Source organism: Sceloporus occidentalis, unplaced genomic scaffold (assembly GCF_023333645.1).
Source record: "Sceloporus occidentalis isolate IW3139 unplaced genomic scaffold, rSceOcc1.0.p SCAF_1, whole genome shotgun sequence".
In the NCBI taxonomy this organism is placed as follows: Eukaryota; Metazoa; Chordata; class Lepidosauria; order Squamata; family Phrynosomatidae; genus Sceloporus; species Sceloporus occidentalis.
In genome coordinates, this window is record NW_028316981.1 from 245,615,293 (window position 1) to 245,634,564 (window position 19,272).

At 42.8% G+C, this 19,272-nt stretch overlaps 1 protein-coding gene across 1 annotated transcript in view; it reads right to left on the reverse strand.

The window, feature by feature from the left end:
* LOC149323705 (tyrosine-protein kinase transmembrane receptor ROR2) overlaps positions 1 to 18,798 on the reverse strand; it is a 179,704-nt gene extending 160,906 nt beyond the window's left edge. The window contains exon 1 of the mRNA XM_089512142.1: positions 18,739 to 18,798. The gene's annotated coding sequence lies outside the window, so the exon portion shown is untranslated. The remainder of the gene's footprint in view (positions 1 to 18,738) is intronic.
* Positions 18,799 to 19,272: the final 474 nt, after the last annotated feature.

Here is a 19,272-nt window from a genome sequence, read left to right on the forward strand (position 1 = left end):
GCTCTCCACCTGGCTTCCATGATTGATGTCCAGGATCTCTTCACTGGTGTAAACATCTCTGACATATAATGCTATTCCTCCTCCTTTCCTGTTTGGCCTATTTCTCTTAATAAGGTTATACCCCTCTATTTCCACATTCCAATCATGAGACTCATCCCACCAGGTTTCAGTGATGCCTATTATATCATATTTGCTTTGTTGTACTAGGAGTTCGAGTTCATCTTGCTTATTTCCCATGCTCTGTGCATTAGTGTAGAGACATCGCAGACCATGGTTCCCTTTTACTTGCTGCCTGTGCAAGTTTTTTTTGCCTCCCACTGTTGGGTCCTTGCACTGTTTGCCTTGTTTCCTCTATGTCTGTTTGACTATTTTCGCCATCCCTTTCGCCTTCCTTAATATTGTCTCCCTTCCCCTCGGAACTCAGTTTAAAGCTCTCCTGATCAAGTTCTTGAGACTGTTGGCAAAAACATTTCTTCCAACTGGCGTGAGATGCAACCCGTCTGTTGCAAGAAGTCCCTCCTCATGGAACCGCAGCCCATGATCGAAGAATCCAAATCCTTCTCGGCGGCACCATCTGCGAAGCCAGTTGTTCACATCTGCTATTTTCCTCTCCCTTCCCTGGACCATGCCCTTCAACTGGCAGAAGAGACGAGATGACAACCTGTACATCCATTCCTTTCAGCTTCCTACCAAGCGCCTCGTAATCCCTTTTGATGTTCTGAATGCTGTGTCTTGCAGTATCATTAGTTCCCACGTGGACCAAAAGGAAGGGGTATTGGTCAGTAGGCTTGACCAGTCTTGTCAGCCTCTCTGTCACATCACGGATCTTTGCACCTGGAAGACAACACACCTCTCGAGACATCTTGTCAGGCCTACAAATCACTGCTTCTGTACCCCTCAGCAAGGAGTCCCCCACTACGACCACACGCCTCCTCCGAGGCTTAGCAGCGACTGTTCCCTCGGGTGGGACTCTCAGGCTCCCCTGTTCTGTCCCTGAAGCCTGTCCATGCTGCTCTTCTTCATCCTCCTTGATAAGGGAAAGAGCTTCAAATCGATTCTCTAGCTGCAAGCTCCCCGAACAATTCCTTCTTGGATTACTTCTCTTTGTGACATTCCTCCAGCTGTCTGCCTCCTCTGTTTGGCAAGTGACCTCTTCCACCCTAGCATCTTCCTCTGCATGGTACTCATCCAAGATGGTTAGTTCTGTTGTGTCCAGGAAATCCTCTTGTTCCCTGATATGCTGAAGTGTAGCTACTCTGGACTCCAGCTGCTGCACTTTCTCCTCCAAGAGTGCTACCAACTTGCACTTGGTGCATGTGAAGTTCTCCACTTCTGTAGGCAAGAAGAGAAACATCCCACAAGAGTTGCAGGTGATTGCGGCAGATCCCTCGTTGTCCATACTGCAAAGTCTTTAGTTCTAAATATAACAGTCAATCTACTGGGAATACTTCTTGAAAGGTAAGTAGTGGCTGCTATCTTACACTTAAAGGGAAGGTTCTGTTTCAATATCTGATTCTAACCTGATGCCACTTGAGCAGAGTTGTTGAGTTAAAGAAAACGAAAATCCGCCCCCTTGTGACTCACAGATGTGACTCACAGAAGCTCCTCCCCTTCAGCAACGAGCACACGGTCTCAAGCACACGGTCTCAAAATGGCTGCCAAGCAGCTCCTCTCCTTCTCCTCTCTCTATCATATCTTCAAAGTACTGTACTCAGTGAAGTGGGAGAAAATTCTGCCTCTCTGGCCAACACAAGGAGATAATCTTACATAATAATATGAGCACAGAGTAGCAGCTAGAAAAGCTTATATGCAGAAGCTCAAAGTAATGGAAAGGTATAGAAATCACCTCCCAGCATTCACTGGCAAAGTACTACTTGACAAATACATACAAGCCGCCTAGGCACACAGTGGCAAATACACTGAGTGCAATTTGCTCACCATAGGAAAGGGCTCAAAATGTCAAACAAGTTAACTATCCATCACACATCCAGAAGGCCCCCTAAGAAAGGCCTCAGTTCTCATCATGCAATTTTATAATTTGATTTTTTTTCCTTTTTAAATGTATTGATTTTTTTAAAATGCCCACCAGCTACTTCCACACTTATTAATCTGAACCTGGAAAATGTAATGCATGCTCTTCAATGCCCCCAAATTAAAACATTTTCTAGGATAGTTTTATGATTCAGTTGGACAGTTATATAGCCTGTGTTGAAAAGTCAACTTTCACACTCAATTAATCCCAATTCCAACCTGTTACAGATCCACAGCTGAATTTATCTTTTCTCTACACAGCATGCAAAGCCATTATATTTAAATACACAAAAATATAACATAAATGTCAAGGCATTAAACTGGAAAAAGCAAGGAAATTCAGTTAGAGCAGCCAATTCATTGTGAGATAATACTTACCAGACAAATCATTACTGAAGGGCTTAAAAATATGTTATTCAGACAAGCAGAACTGGCCTAAAGCTACTGAAGAAAATGTTTTAGTTCCAGCTATTAGGAGATGTTCAAGGGAGTTTGGTAGTATAGAAGTTTGCTGTTGTGTGCCTTCAAGTCATTTCTGACTTATAATGACCCTAAGGCAAACCTACTGTGGGGTTTTCCTGGCATGTTTCTTCTGAGGGGGTTTGCCACTGCCATCCCTATGCTGAGAGAGTATGACTTGCCTAAGGCCATCCAGTGGATTTACATAGCTGAGCCAGGATTCGAACCCTGGCTCCAGAGTCATAGTCCAATGTTCAAACCACTACACCATATGCACATAGAAGTACTCAGGCTTTCAATTTCCATACAGCTCTTGAACAGGCACAAAATCCAGTGGCCCTTTCATCATCTGATGCTTGTTCTTTGTTTGAGATTCAGCCATCAGCTCTTCCCAGCATAGCTAATGGTCAGGAAATAAAGTCTAAAAACATGTGGCTATCCATCTATCCTTCTATGGAAGATATTTCAATATTCCTTTCAATATTCTTCTTTAAAGTAAACAATTTACACTTTTAAAACATTGTACTTTTTTTCAAAAGTAGTAATCAGCATCAATGGACATGCAACATGTAACATGCTAATGATATTAAAGAAATGTATTTCATCTTACAGAAGATTTGTCAATTCAAAAAGTTGAATCTGCAGATCAAATTTGCAGATGACACCAAATTAGGAGGAATAGCTAATACCCCAGAGGACAGGATCAACATTCAAAATGATCTCAATAGACTAGAAAGCTGGGCCAAAGCTAACAAAATGAAATTCAGCACAGGGAAATGTAAGGTATTGCACTTAGGGCAGAAAAATGAAATGCACAGATACAGGATGGGGGACACCTGGCTGAATGAAACTACATGTGAAAGGGATCTGGGAGTCCAAGTAGACCACAAGTTGAACATGAGTCAGCAGTGTGATGAGGCAGCTAACAAGGCCAATGCAATTTTAGGCTGCATCAATAAAAGTATAGTGTCTAGATCAAGAGAAGTAATAGTGCCACTGTATTCTGCTTTGGTCAGGCCCCCACCTGGAATATTGTGTCCAGTTCTGGGCACCACAATTCAAAAAGGACATTGTGAAACTGGAGCGTGTCAGAGGAGGGTGACTAAAATAGTGAAAGGTCTGGAAACCTTGCCCTATGAGGAACGACTCAGGGAGCTGGGGATGTTTAGTCTGGAGAAGAGAAGGTTAAGAGGTGATATGATAGCCCTGTTTAAATATTTGAAAGGATGTCATATTGAGGAGGGAGCAAGCTTGTTTTCTGCTGCTCCAGAGAACAGGACCCGGAACAATGGATGCAAGCTACAGGAAAAGAGATTCCACCTCAACATTAGGAAGAACTTCCTGACAGTAAGGGCTGTTCGACAGTGGAACAAACTCCCTCGGAGTGTAGTGGAGTCTCCTTCCTTGAAGGTCTTTAAGCAGAGGCTAGATGGCCATCTGCTGGGGATGCTTTGATCTGGATTTCCTGCATGGCAGGGGGTTGGACTGGATGGCCCGTGCAGTCTCTTCCAACTCTATGATTCTATGATTCTATGAAAGCAGATCTGTGGATTAGGCAAGACAAAGGTCATGTTCCCACAAAAAGGTAGGATAGAATTTGTCAGAATCTGGGTTTGTCATTCACAAAAAGAGCTCACTGTTACATGGGTTCTCCTGCAAATAGAAACATCTAAACCAAGTTGGAACTTGCTAAGTCACAAAAGCTTAACATTGGCCCTTTACAAACGGGCATCCTAGTACGTACTCTGGGGCATCTAAAAGAGAGTACATACAAAATGGGGGCACCCTGTCCACATAGGCACCGCCATTACATCACAGCCGCGCCGCCTCCAAACGGAGTAGCGCAGACGTAACGTCGTGGCGCCACAGAAGGGCGCTTGTGGCTCCCTTTCCATGGTGCCAGGAGGAGCTCCATTTTGGAGCTCCTTCTTGGTTTTGTGTTGCTGGTGCAGCCTTTACACAGCTCCACCAGAAATACAAAGGAGAAAGGGGCCAAGTGGCCCCTTTCTCCCTTTCCCCGCCACTTCAAGCCCCAAGGACACCCCTTTCCAAGCCATGGGGAAGTGGCCTTTTGCCGCTTCCCGGCAGCCTGGAAAAGCGGCAGATCAAGGCCTCAAGGCTGCCGCTGTGGCAGCTGAGGCCCCAATCCGTCTGTAAACCACCACTATGTCTGGACCCAGATCTTAACTTGTTATGTATCAAACATGTCCAGTTTCAGAAACCAGCTTCAACTGACTTGTTAGAAGACCGACAAGTCAGGAGTTCCTGCTCATTTCTTTGCCCTGCTAAGTTAGTTAGCTCAACCATTCCCACCTGCAGAAGGTGCCATGCAGAAATGTGACATCTAGCAAAAGTAAGAATGGTGAGACAAGTTGTAACATTTTTTGTGGTTTAATAACATCTGTTGACTTATTTGCTAGGGTTATATGACTGTAAATAAAGAATGCATTCAAACAAAGGCTTGTTGCTAATTACATCCCTTTCCTTTAAAGCTCCACAGAGGTGTACTCTGAATCAAGCAAAGAGACAACTATAGGTTGAGTCTTCCTTATTTAGAATTCCAAAATCTGAATTACTCTAAAAAAGAAAACTTTTTTTCACCTTTGCTTTATGATGGTTCAATGTCATGCACAAAATTATTTAAAATATTGTTTAGAACTACCTTCAGGCTAGGTGTATAACATGCATATGAAACATAAATGAATTTTGTGTTTAGACTTAGGTCCCATCTCCAACATAACTCATTATGTATGTATATGCAAATACAGGTATTCCAAACCTTTTTTATCTATAAAATAACACCTAAAATCCAAAACACTTCTTGTCCTAAACCTTTTGGATAAGGGAGACTCAACATGTACAGGCAGAATCACATAAACAACATGATTTTATGTCTATAGAAGAAAATCCTCCAGAACCTGCTTAGTCATGGGAGACACAGAAATTTCTGATTCTTATTCTGTTCCTAGAAATAAACTTAGCAGACGTTAAGCAAATACTATTTCACTTCATGTGCCATATGATTCCGTAAGATCTTGTTTTTGAAAAGTTTTGTTGTTGCTCTTTATTGCCATCCAATAGAGGTGAAAGCGATTATAAATTATTTTTCTACTTCTAGATCCAAGATCAAAACCTCATTCTTTCAATGCTAGCTGAGGAGTGGGGAAAGGTACAACGCCTTCATGTTTCTATGCATTTTTATGCAGAATTTAGTCCTAGTCAGGTAAAGACATCTGTGCATGTGTGTATGTGCCTTCAAGCCATCTGTCAATGTATGACTGCCCTATGAATATAACTCCCTCTTAATTAGGAATAAGACCTCTAGAAGTTGCTGAACTGTAAATCACAGCAGCCAGCACATCCAATGGCAAGGAATGCTGGGAGTTATAGTCTAACAGTATCTGGAAAGCCAACCTGATTTCTATCCTTGCTATTAATCCTTATCAGGCAAATAACATTTAGTCTCCCAGCCATGTTACAGTTCTATACACAGACTATGACGTCCAAGATAGGGTTACACTAAACTGTCATTTGAAGAATTTGAAACAGTAACCCTATTATCTACCTCTCATTTTCAGTAATACACCCACCCACCCACACACACACACCACAAAGAAGGAAACGCTCAGACAAAAATTAGTTACAACAAATGTTGCACTGTATCAGTTATATTTTTCTTTTTCCAAACTCAAGAGTACTCTCATGTGAAGGTATGTTGTTGTTGTTTTTTTTTTTGGGGGGGGGTGCTCTGGCTGTACAGACAATATGTTAATATCCCATTGTTTTGCACTTACACACACCCCTACAGACTTGGGGCATACTTATACCAGTACAGTGGTATTAGGGGAGAGGGGCTGAGTACTGTCATGTACTGTATCACAATAAAAATCTACTGTCACTACAGAATCATTTAGATAAAAATGCACCACAACAGGATGTATGATAGTAGAGAGGACACCACAACCTCACACAATAACCTCTCCAGTCCTATGGCTAAACTCACTATCTCAGAGCAAAAATGAAACAGTATTACTGCCAAGATTTGGAGAGTCCACAGACAGGGCAACTTTAGCTGGCCTCTTTAAACCAAAAGAAATGACATGTGCTAAGTGACCATTCCTACATGCTGTCTGCAACCTTCTTGTGTGCCCCATGAAAACTGAGAACAGCCTTCCCATCAGTCTCGGGGCTTTGGAAAATAAACATTGGAACTTCTCACACCTAATCTTGCCATGTTCTGAAAATGCCTGACAGGAAAGCAAAAAGTGAACAGGACTAGAGCTTGGAACTTTTTTTAAAAAATTCCCTGAATCCCCAAGCCAGCATGACTATGCTTGGCTGGAGATTCTGAGCATTATAGTCCAAGAAATTAAGCTTTCCAAACATTGACCAACATACCATACAGTAGCAGGGGAAAAGAATATCTGAACATTATGCAGAGCTGAAGAGGCAGGGCAGAAAGAAAAAGAATAACCTATCACAGGGAAGAGTACTGGTCCCACAACTAGAGAAGCAGACAGTATTAAAACAAAAAAGTCTCAACAACTATTTCACATTTCAATTAAGCCAAGTAGGGCTGGATTTAAAAGTACAGCTTTCCCCTTCGTGCTTAACAATGTGGCCTTAGCTGGACAAGCTTCCAGGCCACCAACCTCTGATGATGAAAACAAATCAAATAATTTAGTGCTTCCTTTTCTGCTGTTCCTAACTCACATACATGATCAAACGCCTCCTTGAAGATCTCTTTTTCAAAAGCCTTAGAAAGAAAGAACAAAGCAAACAATGATCTTTCTCTGTGAACCACCTTGTTATCATTTAACAGAATCCTTTTGTTTGTGTTTGCCACAGCAAGATGCTTGGCTAAATTCAGCTATACAACTAAACTCCACAGTCTAATTTCGACACAACTAAACTCCATTTTTCATACATACATACATACATACATACACAAACATACACACATCTAGAAATGTTAATCAGGTGGCTTCTTTAACACAGTTGGATGTTAACAGCTCTCAGCAAAAGAACAAGGCTTCATAAAACTCAAATCAGTTTATTCAGACATAAAAAATGCAGCAAGAAACATGTTGGGAGACTTTCTGGCTATCAAATGGCAAATTTAAAAATGGAATGTTACACAAATTAGAGGAAAGTTTTTCTTCTGAAGATACGACAACTTTTGGTATGCCACTAATTTCATTTTGAAGTAAAGATATTAGAAACTTACATGTTATTTAAAGAAGAATGCTTTCAGCTCAAGACTTCAGTTCAGAGTATAGTTTACAAAAGCAAAGGTTGCAAAGGGTACTTCTGACTTCAAACCTCTCATGAGAGAGAAAGGAAAGAATCATTTAAGTCTAATTGCTATTTGTCCCAAATGGCTACAGGGGGTGTGCTACAGGAGCCAGCAGTCTAGATAACAATAAAAAAACAGGATTAACAAACAATGACTCTTCTTTCATTGGAGCAAAAGCCTGCCATTCCTTTTCTTTGAAGCTTTAACTAGTTTGTACTCACTGGATTAGAAGATCTGAGTACTTGCATACTTTCCAGACATAGTGATTTTAATGACAGCTTCCTTTTTAAAAAAAAAGCCAGTCCCAGAAACATAAAACTGCACCTCCTCTTTACATGAAGGAGCCTACTTCTGCAAAAATATCAAAATTCTACAAAAGTAATAAAAATAACAATTTATTCCATGAAACATTTATCAGCACAAAGCAAAACAATGCAAATTCTGAACAATATATACCAGGCTAGATCTGAGGTTGTTTTATTTATTTTCTGGCATTTAAATATACACTTCAAGTGCTACATGCTTTCAACATGAGATGATGCTGATTGAAAACCAATTGTTAATTTGGCAGTCAGTATTCAAGAGAAGTTAAATCCGTGTAAAGAAACGCGCAACTATCAAGCTCAACATCCAATACACAAAACAGTGCCTTTTCTTACTTCAGTGTCTTAAAAATCCAGTTTAAATCCAGTTGTAATGAGTAATCTAATTGTTTTGATACAGATGACAAATAATGAATGATACTAACACTTTGCCCAAAGTGAAGTGTGTTTTAAAAGAGGGAGATCAGCTTTCCTGCAAATAACTGAAAGCTTCTTAAATAGGATTAATCTCCCAAATTTGTCAATCTTCCTCCTGTCCCTCTCTTGTATTTCTTTCCTCTCTGCAGAAAACAAGAGACTGTGAAGACAAAACTGCTATTCACAAAATCCAGTCACTCCCAGAAATAAACTGAAGATTTTATGACTGTCAATTTAACTGCGAAACAAAGGAGACTATTTTTTTTGTAAGAAACTAAACCTTTTCATATTAAAACCTGGAAGTTTGCAAAATGTATTACAAATTGCAAGGAGAACATTTCAGTGACACGTCCCAATGGGTGGCCAAAGGAGGCCCTCCAGATGTCAGTAGACTGCAACTCAACTCCCACCATCCCTCACTGGCTATACTCACTATGGCTGATGGGAGATCCAAAACTGTCTATCTTCACTACACATTTACTGAAAAGTAATCTCCACAAATTCTAATGGGATATACTCTCAGGTAGCTCAGGTTCAGGAAAGGCACTAGGGTTCACATTGCAAACATACTTTGGATAATGGAATTCAAAAACATAGCTGTGTGAGTCTGGGAAAGCAGTATGCAAAGGGATCTTGTAACAACTTTGAGACTAATTGAAAGTAGGAAGTTGGTAGTATGAGCATTTGTAGATTTGAGCCTACTTCCTCAAGTAATGTTGGATAATGGAGTGCACCAAAGAATTCTGGAAGAAAATTAGTATGTACTTTATAATCTATACCAAAGCTTTGGATGATGAAAAGCTATGAATCAGGAAATCATGATAATGAAAAGCTTAAAGAAATGGGAGTGCCACCACATTTGACTGTCCTGACGTGTAACTTGTACTCAGGACAAGAGGCTACATTGAGAAAAGAATACAGAGAAACAGAATGGTTTCCAATCGGAAAGGGGGTCAGGCAAAGCTGCATTCTGTCATCCTATTTGTATCCTGAAAATATCATACACAGAGCAGGTATAGATGTGGAGGATGGAGCGAAGATTGGAGAAAGGAATATCAATAATCTAAAACATGCAGATGACACCATACTACTAGTAGAAAATGGCAACTGCTTGGAAAATTACTTTGTTGTTGCTAACTGCCCCTTTACGCATGGTGACTCTGTGGATGAGACATGTCAGAGACGTCTGTCCTCAACTGCTCTGCTCAGATCCTGTAGGCTCAGTCCGGTGGCCCCTCTAATTGAGTCAAACCACCTGGCACCTCCCTCTCTTTCTACTGCCTTCTAAAACTTTCCTAGAATTGTTGTCTTTTCCAATGATTCACGCCTTTTCATGATATGGCCAAAGTACAACAGCCTCAATTTGGTCATCTTGGCTTCTAGGGAAAGTTCAGGCTTGATCTGTTCTAGGACCCATTTGTTCATCCTCTTGACCATCCATGGTATCCTCAGCATTTTTCTCCAGACCAGCATCTCAGGTGAATTTATTTTCTTTCTATCAGCTTTCTATACTATCCATCTCTCACATCCTTACATAGTTATGGGGAATATAATGGCTTGGACAATCCCTACTGTGATGTTCACATTTATATCTTTAATTTTTACAATTACTAAAGAAAGTCAAAGCAGAAAGTTCTAAGGAGGCTTATAGCTGAAGATTAAAAAAACAAAAATAATGACCCAGAAGATTTACCTAAATTCAATGTAGATAATGAAGAAATTAAAATAGCTAAAGATTTTCCATACCTTGGATCATAATGGAGTCAAGAAATCAGAAGACTAGAAACGGGAATAGGAGCTATGAAAAAAAACTAGACAAGATCCTTAAGGGACAAATATATACAACTAAATGCTGAAGCTAGGATTGTCCATGCCATTGTATTTCCCATCACTATGTATGGGTGTGAAGAAAGCTAAAAAGGAAAAAAAATCGACTGATTTGAAATGTGGTGCTGAAGAAGAGTTCTACGGATAACATGGATAAAGACAAACAAATGAGTCCTAGAACAAATCAAGCCTGAACTCTCCATAGAAACCAAGACATCTGAGACTTTCAAACATCAGTCACTTCATGAGAAGGCACAAATCACTAGAAAAGAAAATAATACTTGGAAAGGTGAAAGACAGTAGGAAGAGAGGAAGACACAGGTTCATTCACAGGTTCGCCATGAGTCAAGGTTGACTTGAAGGCAGTTAACAAGAATATATTCTCAGGTGTGTATAGGACAGTGGTGGAAATTATATGGTCATAGAGATGTTGCTGGAATGTAAACCCTAGTAGGTCTGGCTAACACAAAAGTGCTGAAGAATGTTGAGAGGTGCAGTCCAACTACATTTGGAAAGTTGTTGTTGTTGTTGTTGTTATTATTATTATTATTATTATTATCTTTTATTTATAAAGCGCTGTAAATTTACACAGCGCTGTACATACAATCTTTTTAATTGGACGGTTCCCTGCCCTCAGGCTTACAATCTTAGCCTTCATCCCCTTTGTGTTTAAAATCAGTTCTTAAAATACAGATCCTAAAATCTGTTCTCGTTACAATTTTGAACCCCTGGTCTTTTTTCATTACAGTGCGTCCTCGCCTTACGCGGGGGATCCGTTCCGGATCCCTCCGCGTAAGGCGAATTCCGCCTATGCTCGAGCCCCATTGGAAACAATGGGGCTCGGGCGCGGCGGCGCGGGCGTGCGCGGGGCACAATGGGCGTGCACGCCCATTCAATTGAATGGGACGCGCCACCCCTTCCGCCCCGCGTGCATGCCGCGGCTTGAGCACATACGCTCAAGTCCGCGTATGGCGCACCTGCGTATGGCACGGGCGCACTGTATTAGTCTTTGACAGCCTGCAGATATTAATGATAAGCCTTAATGTTTGAAATACATCACAGAATTATTGGTATGTTTACTAGTTTGTTTTTTAGAAACAGTTTGACCTATATTGAGCTTCCTGATTTCATACTGCATTTGTGTAAATTTGACTGCAGTGGTTCACCATCACCACCAAATCTTCCCTCATTCCAAAGTTATTTCCTAATGCACTTATATTTAAGAGAGCTAGATATCATAAAAACACACACAGCGGTGGGGGTTGAGGAAAATACATCCAGTACAAGAAAGAACTGGCAGGCACAAGGAAAATGTTTCACTAGTTCCCCACTACAAATAGTCTCCTGGCACATTTTAATACATTTTATTTGAGACAGGACCTAAAACCAGAAGTTTAGCAAAAGGAAAGGCATGGGGATGGGGAGGAAAGGGAGTGTTTGCAAGGAAGACTGTGGTTACAGGGAAAGTTAAGCACCCCTCTCATCCACTACTTTTCCTCCTACAAATACTCTTGCCATCATATTGCCTAAGCTATTGCCTAAGCAAAGACAAATTTAGGAAAATACGCTTATTTTTTTTTTTAAAAAAATACTTTATTTCACAGTGTAAGACATACAATTCATAATCAGATCCTTCAGTTGACATAAGTTCAGTCAAATCAACTTGCTTTAACAGAGAACTTTTAAAAGAACAATTATTATTTAAGCTAGCAGCCATAACATCTGAATTGTATTTTGTTACTTAATATTGGTGTAGTCCTACACAATCGTGGGAAAATACGCTTATGATGGGTAAACACTCCATTCTCCACTAGGAGGGGGACAGGACTTTTAACAAAAATGCTGGGTTAGCATCACACTGCACAGCAAGCAGAGCTTAGAAAAGTTACCTGTACTCTCAACAAATAACTTCTCCAAGGTCTGGCAGCAAACTCAGGGAATGATGTTTACAAGAATATCTAGTCAGCAGAACAAGGAGACTAGTCTCCATATACTTATTGATGGTCAACATGTATTCCTTTTAAAGAATAAATTTAGACCATAAATAAGCATGTGGAACCCAGTCTCCTTTGTCTGCTGATTAACAATGTGTGCTTTTCTGTATCTATTCTTTCTACAAGAATTCCCACACAAATGGGAACAAATGGTTAACACTAGATTGCGAGGAGACTTCAGAAACTGGTGGACTGAGGCAGGCCTAAAACTGTGACAATGTAGTATTTATAAACTAAGGATGCTTCTTTTTAAAAACTTCTTAAAAGTCTTATCTTCATATTTTTAGATGAATATCACAAAGTATATTCTAATTGTACAGTTTCTTTTCATACTGGATTCCTTTGGAAGAGCACATATGGTAATATAGGCTCTTCCTGTTTGCTGAGCAGCCAATTCGTAGGCGAAATGATTATTAGATTTGGGAGAACCACACCATCAGCCCTTCCTAAGTAGCTGCGGTACTCACACACATATTGCAAACATTTGGAATTATACCACAAGGAAGCAGCTGCCATCTGGATTGGTGCCTATGAATGAATCTATCCAGGTGTGTATAGGATCCAAATGTCATGGTGGCATCCTAAACCAGTAAATCCTGCAAAAATAAATGGAAGGCACTGCTGGGTAAATGTGCTAATCTGCAGTTCAACAGTATTCCATATTAGCACTAATGCATTCACTGAAGAAAACATCTTGACCTCTTTGTGGGACCTTTCACATAACATGTCTGATTGTGTGGGTGCTATCTGTACAATTTAGCCACAGATCTTGGGAAAGGTACTTGTCTGGATTACAAGTCCCAGCATTCTGAAAGCTATGGTCCAAAAAAAAAAGTCTTCTGCCCTCACCCCCCCCCTTTGAAAAACTGTGGAGGAGGGGGTTCAAATAGATCAGTCTACTTATGGACATAAACATGGAGATGTGGGTATAATACAGAGTGATTACCATGTGACAAATAGGACAGGTCTTTCCAACTCAACTATTATTCTGTATCACTCCTCCCCCCACCAGTGTATGAACTGAAGCCATATGCCATATCTTCTCTCTTCCTCTACCCAGAGAAATTTTAAGAGGCTGATCATAACAAGAATCATTGTCAAAGTAAACCACAAACATATGTACATGCGTTCTAGAACAGTCACTAAGAACTGTTCCTTGAAATATTTATTCCCAACACAATCCATTCAGAGATTTATACAATACCCAGAATAATGGAAGGGCACTTTCTGTATGTGAAAACTATAGTGTTTAATTCTTCTATAGTATGAGGCCACCACCTGGAAGCCACAGAAGTTTGGAGCTATTTTTCTCTGCACACCTACTTGGGAGTAAGTCCCTCTGAACACCAAGAGATGTAGTCCCTATATAGACTGGCAGAAAGCGCCAGCCTGTGGACAGAGTCAGGGCTCAGCGTCCTCATGTTGGACACCCTAACCTCATCCCCAGGGCACCATTTTGGCAAATACCAGTCCATAAGCATGCGCCATCATGATGTACCTCTGGCACTGCATCCACATGATGCAGCACCAAAGGAGCATCATAAAGCCACACTGCTGTGGCTATAGCACCTCTTGGGGGAGCGCAAAAAGGAGCTGCTTTTTGCAGCTCTAGAGGCCAGTTTGGGGCTGCAGTGTGAGGTTGCTGTAGCCCCGATCCAGCCAGTAAAGGGGTGGCTGCATGCCGCACCTCAGGGGCAGTCTGGAGAGCCCTTTACTTTCAAGTAGGCATATTCAGAAGGGCTGTGCTATTAGAATCTTATAGAGAAGGTTTTTCACAGAATTCTTACAAATTAAGAAACTTCAGGGAAGGGGATGGATTTACTAAAGGAAGAGCAAAGCCACCCTCAGAAATAAGATTAAAATATTTCACATATTGTACTAAAATGTCACTCCTGGTTTAATTTCTTTTTTTTTTTTTTCTTTTCAAGGGAAAGAGATTTTTTTCATTCAAACAAAAGTCAATAAAAATATCAGTGCAAAAGTAACTCTTGTTTTGAGAGAACAAGGCTTCATTATGACAGAGTGCAGTGAACTAGCCTGAAGTCTATCAAAGGGGGAAGGAGATCCTCTTGCAGTGAGAAGAAGGGAAGGGGGGGGGGTTGCACTCCTGTGCTCTTCCTTGCTGGCCCCCTTAAAACAAATCCAGCTGTGGAAAGGAAATGGGGGTTGGGCTGGAAGGTTATATCTCACTTCAGGGCTGGGTCTTTAGCAAAAAAAGAATGCCTACCATCCTGCCTTGGGTAGTCCCTGAAGAAATGGCCTATTTGCCATTTATGCATACATAAACCTCCACCACTCTGCAGCCACCTCCCAGTCCTGGGGGGCGGGGGGGGGGATTTCCATTCCTATTTTTTTTTTCCCCAGCCACATCCCCAATAGAAACTGGAGGAGGAACACCAGGTCAGAAGGGCAAAGTATTTGCAACTTACTGGAGCTCTTGTTGGTTCTGCAACCTTACCCCCTTCCCCACACACCATCCTAGTCCTCCCATACAGCCAGGAGGTTCCCCCTCAAAAATAAACTCAGAAATGTTATCTCCCACCCCATGATAAAGCAACAAATGGCAAGACCATGGGATCCTGGAGCTGAATAACAACAAATCTAGGCATCTGTCACCTCCTGGGGAGAAGTAAATGCATCAGACCATGCAACAAAAGGAAGAAAAGTGTTTTTTAAAACATGCAACTGATTAACAGGCCCTTTCTACTTTGTGGAGTGTTGGCCTGCTGTTCTTCAGCTGGGACAGATTTCTCATTATTATTCCTCTGAACAAGCAATTTAACACAATGTATTCCTTTGAAATGTCAGCTAAAGGGAAATTCAGCTAGTTCCCCCCCCCCACCGCCTTCAAAGTATCCTTCTGCCAAGCAGGGTCTGCCCTGGTTAGCACATGGATGGAGAACCACCATGGAATACCAGATACTGTAGGGTTTATTTCAGAGGAATGCAACGTAAACAATGTTTGAATATTCCTTGCCTTAAAAAACGTAAGTCGAGTGCACACGCATGATACAGGGAAGAGGGGAGAAGACAGAATCCAAAGATATAGCATTGTTAGTTTGTAGAATTAGTACACAGAGAGATCTTGTAGCAGCTTTGAGACTAACTGAAAGAAAGAAATTGTCAGATAATCATCCTCATCATCTTCCTGAGATAACAGAACAAACCCAAAACAGATTGAAGAGTGTAAGAGAATGCCAGAAAGGATCTGAAGGGGGGGGGGGGATAAAAATGAGGGAGATTGGGCATAGACTCCTCCAACCAAAGCCTAACAGTGGCTTCTGCCCTCCTCTGCTCCCCTATTTCATTTAATGGGTTGAGGGGGTGATGTGGGAAGAAGTTTAGTGTTGTATGGTTTTTAACACATCTGAAGTCCCTGTTTAGTGGGCCTGCAATGTGAGCGCCACAATGGACATAAAACACCAAGCCCAGGCAATTTCTTTTGCAAAGGCCTGTTAAAAGTCTTCCACCAGAGCCTCACACTCCTCAAGAGGGCTCCCATAAATCTTGCCTCTGCTTAGGGCAGAGAGAGAGAAAGAGAGAGGGAAGCCGGGGCGAATTGGCAAGAGTTCAGCTGCAAGCGAGGGCAGGCGCAACAAACAGGTCAGATGTTAATAGGGCCGCCTCAACGGAGGCTCCTCCAAACAATTGCCAGGCTTGTTGAACCGAGGAGGCTGGCCTTTGGCTGAGCCTTTCAAGGCTCCTTTTTACGTCTTTCTTTTGCTGCCTTGGGTCAGCCAGGTAATGCACAGGAAATGAGGCTCGACTAAAACACACATATGGGAAAGGGGAGACAAAAGGAGGCTCCTTTGGCTGTTTCCATACTGTGGAAATAATCCAGTTTGACCCTGCTTTAACTGCCCTGGCTCCATGCTATGGAATCCAGGACACTGCAGTTTCTTGTGGCGATGCCAGCAATGTGGAAAATGCTTTGCTTGGAAGAAACACTTTGTGCGATATCAAAGGGCCCACACAGGAGACAAACCATACAAATGCCCAGAATGTGGCAAGTGTTTTTCTTCAGGTACCAACCTTACACACCGTCATAGCATTTATATAGAACAGAAGCCATAGAAATTCAAGACTGTGGAAAATGACCAAATGCATAAAGCTAAAGGCACTCCTAGCAGAGGTGCCACAACAATCTGCAGTGCCCACAATCCCACAGCATGGAGCCAGGGTGGTTAAAGTGGGGTCAAACTGGATTATTTTCCACAGTGCAGAGGCAGACTTTGAAGTATCATCACCAACGAGGCAAAATGCTCCCCCCCCCTTCAATAAGTCCCAAAAATAAAAGAAGGGGCAATGCCCTACACCATCGTGGCATCGTGGTTTGAGTACTGGATTGTGACTCTGGAGACCAGGGTTCAAATCCTCACTCTCCACTGGCCGAGTCACACTCTCTCATCCTCAAAGGGAGCCCCTCCCTGAACAAAGTTTGCCAAGAGAGCCCTCTGGTAGGTAACTCCTTGAAGGCACACAGGAGTTTATCACACGGGAGAAATTTATCTTAATTTTGAATGAAAGAAAGTGGGGCCAGAACGCATTCACATGAATTCACTAGCTCAGTGAATTTATGTGAATTCAAATTGTGTTCGAACTGACTTCCCATTGCCCAAAAATAGCTTGCCATTGCCCAAAATTGTGTGTGATCACCTCTCATGCAATAATGTGAAACCCCATGATTGCATTCCAACTGACTTCCCATTGCCTGAAATTGCGTGTGGTAGTCTATCATGCAATAAAGTTAAACCCCATGATTGCATTCAGATTGCCATTGGATTATAGTTCCAATTCCCCTTGTCTCATAACGTCCACAGAAACGACAACAGTCCATCTGCCTTGGTCCAGGCCTCAGAGGGAGAGGAGGACTGCTGGACCTGATCCCTTCCCCAGCACCATTCCCTTCTCCTTTTCCATTCTGTCTTTTTAGATTGTAAGCCTGAGGGCAGGGAACCACCTAATTAAAAATAATAATAATTGTAAGCTGCTCTGAGAGCCTTTAGGGCTGAAGGGCGGGGCATAAATTCCGTAAATAAATAATAAACAAAACCCCTTATCCCCCCCTTCTTCTTCAAACCCACCCCAATATGCAGCAGCCAGACGCCCCTTTTCTGTCTCAAAAAAGGAAACAAGGCTGGATGCAGGAGAGAGACATTCAAAGTTTTGTTTTTTCTCTCTCCCTTTTTCCTTTCCTCTTGCAAAAACGTTTTCGTCAGCCTCCCTTTCTCCATATCCCTTCTCCTCTTTCCTTTCTTTTCCCCTCCCTCTCCAAAAAACCTGGCTCTTAACTTTCGTCTTTAAAAAAAAAAAAGTTTTACACACTCGAATATTTTATTATTATTATTATTATTATTATTATTATTAGCAAAGAGAGGGAGAGAAGGATGGCTCTGTGGGGAATTTGAGGAGAGAAGAAAAGTGGAGGGCTTGGATAGGTACATAGAGAGGGAGTTGTGTTTCTTAGCGTTCCCTCCTTTAATGGTTTTGGGGGTGCTTAGGCAGCCTAAGGTCCTTTACAATTCGGAGCCTCAGGGGGTTTTGAAGGCGAAGAGAGGGAAAAGACGCCCACTTGCGACCCAATGGGGCTCCTCGCGAGCAAGAGCCTCAGGCCCAGCATTGACGCCTGGGGAGGATTTGGGGGAAGGCATTTCCTTCTCAGGAAGCCCCCCAAAGTTGAGGAGAGCCTGAGTGAGGAAGCCTCAGGGGACCAGGCACGTCCTCCTTTTCCAGGACGCCTCCTTCATTTCAACCTTCTGCCCAGGAGGAATGGCAATAGCTCCTCCATTTTGAGCAGGACTGAGAAGCATGCATTTACATTCCTAGGAGTGCGAAGCTTTCGTATCTGGTCATGTCCTACACTTCTTTCTTCAATGTCCTCCATTTTGACCATGACTAAGAAACATACATTTACACTCCTAGGAGTGCTATTAGCTTTTGCGGTTGATCATGTCCTACATATCTTTCTTCAATGTCCTCCATTTTAACTAAGGAGCATGCACTGACATTCCTAGGAGTGCTTTTAGCTTTCGCAGCTGGTCATGTCCTACACATCTTTCTCCACTGTCCTCCATTTTGACCATGACTAACCCTAACTAGGAGTGCTCTGAGCTTTTGTGCTTAATCATGTCCTACACATCTTTCTTCAGAGTTCTCCAACCTGGAGCCTGGGACGCCTACATTGAGGCTTCTGGGGGAGTTTCTTCCTCAAAACGTTTCTGTAGCCCTGGCTGTCCTCCATTCCTCTCGCGGGTCCTCTCCCTTTCGTCCTCCTTGCGAGGCGGGAAGACCCTTCCCCGGGGCTCCAGAAGAAAGAGGCAAAGCGGGGCCAAAGCGGGTTATTTCTCCCGTGGGGATGCAGCCATGGTCTCCCCCTGCCAGCCAGCCTTACCTGCAGCTTGGAAGGGAAGCCAAGTGGCCACGAAGAGGGAGAAGAGGAAGGCGGCTCTGCCTGCCCCCATGGCTGGCGCCGGCCAAAGGAGAAGAGGGGCCCAGGAGCTGCTCTACAAAGAGCCCTTTGTGGTCCTCCTTCCCTGCAGGATGCTGCCAAGGAGCCTGCTCCAAGGGCAAGGTTTGCCCAAGCAGCCTCCTCCTCCTCCTCCTCGCCCCACGCAGGCTCCCTGAGGGCCAAGGGGAGCCCTCCAGGCCCACAACTTCCCCGCCCGACGGCCACCGGCTCCGGCTCCGGCTCAGCTTCCCCGCAGCGGAGCCCACCACCGGCCTCCCAGCGCAAGGAAGGGGCGGGAAGGAATGGGAGGGACGCCTGGCCTCCTCCGCCCCAAGGAGCAAGGGAAGGGGGAGAGGGAGGCCAGCCCCACAAGAGTGGCCCTCCTTGGCTGCCCTTCTTCCAGTCGTTTCCGACTCTCTCCTCAGTTTCTTTCTTAGTAGGGTTGCTTCAGAGGAGCTGGGCTCTGGCTTTTCCCTG